The following is a 7,671-nucleotide window of genomic DNA, read 5'->3' as shown; positions in this document are numbered from 1 at the left end:
TTTATCTGTAGGTTGATTCTAATAATTAAAAAACAATGTGAAGCACTTAAAAATTATTATTACATGAATACAAATCTTTCTAGAGAAGAAAATGTAATCCTCAATCTTGAATATTTTGCCACTCAAACAATAATCTTCCACACACCCCTGTCTAAAGGTCTGCCTTTGATTTCCTTTCTCACGTCTGTAAATCTTCCTGGGTCATATCAGAGAGCTGCACCCTCTCATATCTCATCTTTTCTTCTTTCTTGACTTACTTTTAGATTTTTCTGGGTTACTTCTGAAGTAATTTTTTCTTATTGAATGTGTGGTTACTAAACTTAACTGAAATCTTATGTGTCTGCAAGTGCCTTCTTTTAGCCCTTGCACTGGAAATTTGACTGGGTATAGAAAACGGGGTTCAAAATAGTTTCCCCTCAGAACTTTGGAAATGCTGCTCATTGCCTCCTGGAGTTCCATGGTGTCACTGTGAGTCTGCTGTCAGGCTTGAGTTCCTTGACAATTGCCAAAGTCAAACAAATTGCCAAACCCTCTGGGGTTGAGGTCTTCAGGGTTATTCAGTTCTGGGTGGCTCTGCCTCTTTTCCTGAGCTGGTGTGTGAATCCAGATTTATCTCAAACTTGGTGTTGCTTTTCTTTCAGAGGAAGAGAGAGTGGGCCCCACTTGCCCCAGCTCTCCCAAATGCAGTTCTTTAACATCTCAGACTAATTTATAAATTGGTAGCTAGAATCATCTGGAGGACTCCTCGGCAAAAGTCAGCCTTCATCTCTGGAGTTTGGGCTCCTGTCACCTCTACTGAAACTTCACTTCCTGGATACTTTGTCGTTCTATTGATTTGAATCCTTCACATTTTCTGACTCACTGAAGACTCTTAGTCTTGTTTTCCACTGCTGTAATCGTTTGAATTTTAAAACTAACCTTTTTTTTTTTTTAAATCATCTCAGTGGGGCATTTGGAGAGAGAGTGGGTAGATGTGTGCAGAAATGCAAGACACATTGTTAACTGGAAAGTACAAAACAGTATGTACACACGCACACACACACACATAAATACTGGAATGATAGTGTGACCAAAACATAACACTAGTCATGCTGGGTAGAGGAAAATGCTTATTTATGTTTACTAATTTTTTTTTTTACAATGAGTATATTTTACTTTTGTTTTTTTTTTTTTAAAGATTTTATTTATTTATTTGACAGAGAGAGAGAGACAGTGAGAGAGGGAACACAAGCAGGGGGAGAGGCAGACCTCCCGCGGAGCCGGGAGCCAGATGGGGGGCTAGATCCCAGGATCCTGAGATCATGACCTGAGCGGAAGACAGACGCTTAACGACTGAGCCACCCAGGCACCCCTATACTTTACTTTTGTAATGATAAAGAGGACAAGGTGTGTGTTTGTGTGTTTGTGTGTGCATTTTAAAGAAGAAAATAATGCTTTGTCCCATAGAGATAGGGAGCAAGAGTATAAATCTACACAGGAATGGAAGTTTTCAGTTGGTCCGTAATTCTCCTCCTTTATGATGCAGTGCAATGCAAACTGTTTACAGGTGCACTGACTTTGCGTGAGCACCTCTGCAACATCAAATCAAGAATATGAAATATTTCCTGAGCACTGCTATGTACAGTGCTAGGCAGTGCAGTCTAAGGGGGCTGCTCCAGATGAGAGTAGACCTCAGGAGGGGCCAGTAGCTAAAGGTCGGCTCTGAGTTAGATCTGTCCAACAACAAGGTCTACCAGAGGGTCCCCAAGAGACTGGGTAAGTTCTGGGCCTCCTTCCAGGTATTCTAGTCTCTGTGACTATAAATGTCATGTTACCCATTTAATCGGATTCCAAAAGGGCTTCTTGGCAGAAAAATATGGGAACTACTGTGGCAGATCAACTACAAAGACAAACCGGTTTATTGGTTTAGGCTTCAGAAGAAACACTAGATGAAACTAAAATTTGCTGTAAGAAAAATGTGATAAATCTAGTATTACTTAAAAGCTTCTAAAGCAGTGGTGAATAATGATAATAATAAGTTGCATACCTCTTCCACGTGCACAACTTCTGCCCAGGGACTTCAAAGAAAGCTCTTCGAGTCCAGAGGGAGATGCACAGCTCTGCCGAGGAGATATTTATGGGGCTGTTACGGCGCCTAGGATGTTCCTATTATACTCACCATTCGAACCTCCAGATTCCCAGGACCACAGAAGACAAAAGACTTGAGGCATTTTAAAAGGGGGAGTGCTTTCTCCTATAATACAAATGATCAGGTTTGCATTGTTATCAATTTTGAACTTTTGGCATTAGTTCTACTTGTAGTGTGCTTCACCCATTTTAGTATGGAGAGACAGAACTGGAAAAGTCCTTTAAGCAGTCTTAAGTGGAGTAGAGAGCTGGGAGCTCTCTGGTTAATTTAGTAAATGTCACTAGATAAAGAATAACAATGGAGCTTAGCAGAATAAGTGAAATCTGATCATCTGGTTTGGTACAGAGAGGGCCATCCCTTTAGTACATCAAGCCTGGGGGATCCCCAGAGCCAGACTCTTTAGCAAAAAGTCGGGGAGGAGCTGTGTTGCCGAGGGGAGTATTCTGTAAAATGCCCAGAGGTGGTGAGTGAAGGAGAAAGCAGTGATGGTGGTCGAGCCAGTATTGAGGTGGGGGAATTATTGCTGAGTGCGTGACAACAATGGCCGCTTCTTCTCCTTTACATGCTCTCAGGCTGCAACAATGCAGAAAACAAAATATGTAGGAAACACGGTTTTGACCACTGGAGAGTATAAAAGTCATTATTAGGAAAGGTTGAACATATCAAGATCAGGATATTTTAAGAACACCTCTGGGTTAATTCTAAGTTTACAGAGAGATAGGGCTTTGAGAGACTATTAGAATTGTTGTCTTGTACCTTCACATTTTCAGAGGAGGCAGTGATTGCTGACACTGAAAGAAAGAAGGAAACCGGGGCGCCTGGGTGGCTCAGTCGTTAAGCGTCTGCCTTCGGTTCGGGTCATGATCCCAGGGTCCTGGGATCAAGCCCCGCATCAAGCCCCGCATCAGGCTCCGTGCTCGGCGGAGAGCCTGCTTCTCCCTCTCCCACCCCCTCTGCTTGTGTTCCCTCTCTCACTGTGACTCTCTCTGTCAAATAAATAAAATCTTTAAAAAAAAAAAAAGTTAGAAAGAAGGAAACCTGGAGTGGAGGTAACTAACACTGAGGTGGTTTGATGTCCACCAGGCTGATATGTCTGCAGATCTGGGTGGGTGACTTGGGGAAATTGTGCACGTAAGGCACGCTTTTTCACGCTGTGACTATTTCAAGACCAAATGCTCTTCTGAAATTAGCCCGTTGCAAGTTGCTTCATTTCTCCAGACTTTCACACAAATGATAGTAGTGGCATGGTCCTTTGTAGTTACTCTTTTTGATGACTATCTAAGTCTTCGATTCTCAAACTTTAATGACCGTATAAGTCACCTGGGGATCTTGTTAAAATGTAGATTCTGATTCAGTAAGGCTGGGCTGGATCAGACCTCGTGCAGCTCTGACAAGCTCCCAGGTGATGTCACTACTGTTGGTCTGAGAACTACACTTTGAGTAGTGACAGTTTAAAGACACTACAAGTCACACATTGCTAGCCAGTCTGCCCTAGGGAAGCAGAGACACAAGCCTAGTTGAAGTAGCCAAACTAAAACATCTGCCTTACTGATTTAGATCTACTGAGTCTGAAAGCACCAAATCATTTGTGGAAGGATTTGACTACCTTTACCTCCTTCTACCCACTTATCCACCCACCCCCAATTTTGCAACCATACTGAAGCCAGGCATAGGGCCAGAAGCACCCAAGTGTCCTTAGGCAGTTCGAGTCTAGCCTCCATGAGTTTAATGACACCTATTATACAGAAATAAGTTTAGAAGCTTCCTTTCCTATGTTCTTTCCCCACCCCAAAATAAACTCAAGTAATTGGGAAAAGTGTTTCCACTTTGAAGAGTTTTTGTAACCTATTTTGTGTATCAGAAGGGGGGGGGGAAGAAAGCGTGAGTAATGCTGGCCTTAAGATATGGCTGTAAGATGTGTCTTTATATGCACATGTTTGTTTGTTATGTAATTATCCTTTTGTTATTTACTATTTTATTTCCTTAAGTTTTTATTTAAATTCCAGTTGGTTAATGTACAGTGTAATATTAGTTTCAGGTGTACAATATAGTGATTCCAAACGTCCATACTACACCCGGTGCTCATCACAGCAAGTGCACTCCTTCATCCCCATCACCTATTTAATCCATCCCCCCACCCACCTCCCCTAGTATTTTATTTTATAGCAGTCAGACATTAAGTCATTTCATTTCTACATATGCCAAAAAAGCATGGGGCATTTCTTATAAACTCATGTTGCTATTATCATACATAACAAAAATTATCCTTAGTATCATCCAAAACTCAGGGAATATTCAAATTTCCATGATTATCTCAAAAATGTCTGCTACAGGTGGTCGTTTAACCCAAAGTCTACACATTATCTGGTTGTTGTATCTCTCAAGCATCCTCTAATACTCTCACTTCTTCATGCCATTGACTTGTTGAAGAAATCAGATCAATTGTCTAGTATCCCACCTTGCAGTATCTTTTTAATCTATCAAATTTAGAACAAGGGCACCTATCCACTTAAGAGAAATCCTTTGAAGCACATAAGACTTGTGCTAGCCCATTCTTACTGATGGAAAAACAGGGGTACAACGACTTTGAGTGATGTGCCTAAGGTCTGAAACTGAATCTTCATCTCCTAATTTCTCATCTAGTTATTTTTCCACTAAACTTTCTTGATGGGGTGTTTGGGTGGCTCAGTCGTTAAGCGTCTGCCTTCGGCTCAGGTCATGAGCCCCACGTCGGGCTACCTGCTCAGCACAGAGTCTGCTTGTCCCTCTCGCTCTGCCCCTCCTCCCCCACTTGTGCACGTGCGCGCTCTCTCTCTCAAATAAATAAATAAAATCTTAAAAAAAAATAAACTCTCTTGATTCTGTGTTTTTGTGTTAAAGGGTAAGTATGGTGAAATTTTGTAAATATATGTGTTTTCAAAAAGTCAGCTTACCTAGTTCATTTTGCAAGTAACTTGTTAACAAACTTGACTGTAAGTTCCAAGAGGACAAGGTCAGGTCTGTCTTCTTCGCCATTAGTATTCCTAGGGTGCGGCAGAGTCTAACATAGTTTAATGCTCAAAGACTGTAGAATCAATGAATGGATGGATGAGCATGGGTTGGGTTTTACCAAAGTGGACAATGCCTTAAATTTGAATAGTGCCTCACCCTTAATACATCTCCTGTTTTTAGACTCTCATTTGATCATGAAAAAACCACATAAGACAAATACTGCAATCCGCATTTACCAGATAAAGGAATGAGATAGAAAGCATCCCTCAAGCATGTGTTAGGCGTAAATAAAGGTGAAGCTGGGTTCTGGGGTGTTTTCATTTCATCAGCTGTCTAACTCTTTATGCAACTGTTTTTTAAGTTTATTTATTTTTAGTAATCTCTACACCCAATGTGGGGCTCAAACTCACAACTCCGAGATCAAGAGTCGAATGCTCTTCTGACTGAGCCAGCCATCCAGGTGCCCTCTTTATGCAACTTCACCCTCTCTGATAAGGCAGACATGTTTGATACTTTACAACTTGCAAAGCCTCTTAGCTCCCTTGGTCTCTTCAGCAACCATCCAAGGTAGAAGTGATTATCTCAGCTTTATGGATGAGGAAAGCCCAAGCCACATGATTACCAAGAGGAAAAGCCAAACTTGACCCTAGACTTTCCGACCTCAAATACAGTTTTGTTTCTACAACACCCCTTCCCTGTCCATCGCCTGCCTTATTCCACTGCCAGACATAAGTCCTTCATCTTTCCCAGCTCCCTGAGTGTATTTCTATTCATACTTCTCTGAATAGCCGTGGTGTGTTATGCACATGGGATATGTTTTATCTTCCTCCCGTTTATATCACACTGACCAATTTCCTATCATTGCCCTATGCCCTCCCTTGATACAGAAGCAGTGTTTTCCCCTTCAGATCCCTAATTCTATCCTCTTAGTAGATGATACTTACTGACTAGACATCTAACTGGTCAGTATTTTGGATGCCTCTTATTTCTAACAGGAATCTAGAAAGAAATGAACTAGGAAATTTTGCTATCATCTGGCATAAAGAATTATGTATCTAAGATGAGAGGCCATTTGAAAGGCTGATATAAAATCATTTATATTTCCAAAACCAAATAGAAAAAAAAAAAGCCCTCAGCATTAGCAAATGGTTGGAGAAACAGGAGTTGCATAGATGTTAACAGGATGGTGAAAATCTGGCCATTTGGAGAATACATTCATCACTTTGGGCATATGCTCCCATACACACATACCCAACCCTTTTATTTTTCCTTAAAATAAAACAAACTGTTCACCAGCCATTTAAAATTTATTTTTTTTTCCGGGGCGCCTGGGTGGCTCAGTTGGTTAAGCGTCTGCCTTCAGCTCAGGTCATGATCCCACGGTCCTGGGATCGAGCCCCGCATCGGGCTCCCTTTTCCACGGGAAGTCTGCTTCTCCCTCTCCCACTCCCCCTACTTGTGTTCCCTCTCTCACTGTCTCTCTGCCAAATAAACAAATAAAATCTTTAAAAAAATTTTTAAAAATTATGTTTATTCCTGGGTTCACTTTTAAGAGATTCTTTTTAAAGGTGCTGGATACTTGTACTTCTTCCATCTGATCTTGAACCCATGTCGCAGTGACATGAGAATATAAGATTTGGGGTATCTACCCCCACTACACCTTTGGAAAATTACTTTGAAACATTTGGAAGGTTTGCATTGGAAGGAGGTTTGAGGGGTGAGAGCAGTTTTATTATGCACGTTCGTTTATGGGTTGTGGCCAGATATTTTCAATGTGCTATTATTCTAGTTTTATGGAGTTCTTGGACCCTGTGGATATAAACATCTGGGAATAAACGGTTGAGTGAGAGCTATATGCTATTCTGCCTGGGAAGAAATACATTTGTGTTGCATTTAAAATTTAATGAATTATTCACAAGGGAAGTAATAACTTAATAAGTATACTAACTATACATAAGCGAATTGAGAGACTTTTTTTTTTTAAAAGCCTTCCTACTGGCTGTATACAAATGTTTTATTTGCATTTTATCTTCATGTACGTGATTAAATCGTACTGACTCTTATCTTCACAAATGGCCATGTCTATCTACCATAGGAGCTTTGGTGAAGGAGACTAATAAGCAAATGAAGCAAAGATTCTTACACTAAGTCCTTCCAGGGACTGGGCTGAGAGAGGGGACCTGAAATTGGATTTCATGGTAGTCACTTTGTGAGGGGAGAGAATCAGTAGGTCTATGATGCATTCCTCTTTTCAAAGTCCTTTTGATCCTATTCTTTCTCAGACTTCCATACTGTAATCAAAGACCTCTAAAAATGTTCTTTTAGTATTAAGTCCTTTTCTTCCTCTAACTGTACTTTCTCCGTCTCTCCTTCTCTATCTTCTTTCCTTCTTCTTGTCCCACACTCTCTGTGAGGAGCTGACACATCTCAGCATGTAGGGATCCAAAGGACAGGTGTCCCATGTCACCGCCGAGCCCCACATATTCCACTAATGTGAGTTCCAGCTACGATAGCCTGTCTCATTTCTGTGTCAATTCTGATTTGAGTATGGG

The sequence above is a fragment of the Halichoerus grypus genome, chromosome 8 (assembly GCF_964656455.1).
Source record: "Halichoerus grypus chromosome 8, mHalGry1.hap1.1, whole genome shotgun sequence".
In the NCBI taxonomy this organism is placed as follows: Eukaryota; Metazoa; Chordata; class Mammalia; order Carnivora; family Phocidae; genus Halichoerus; species Halichoerus grypus.
This window is presented reverse-complemented; position numbering follows the sequence as displayed.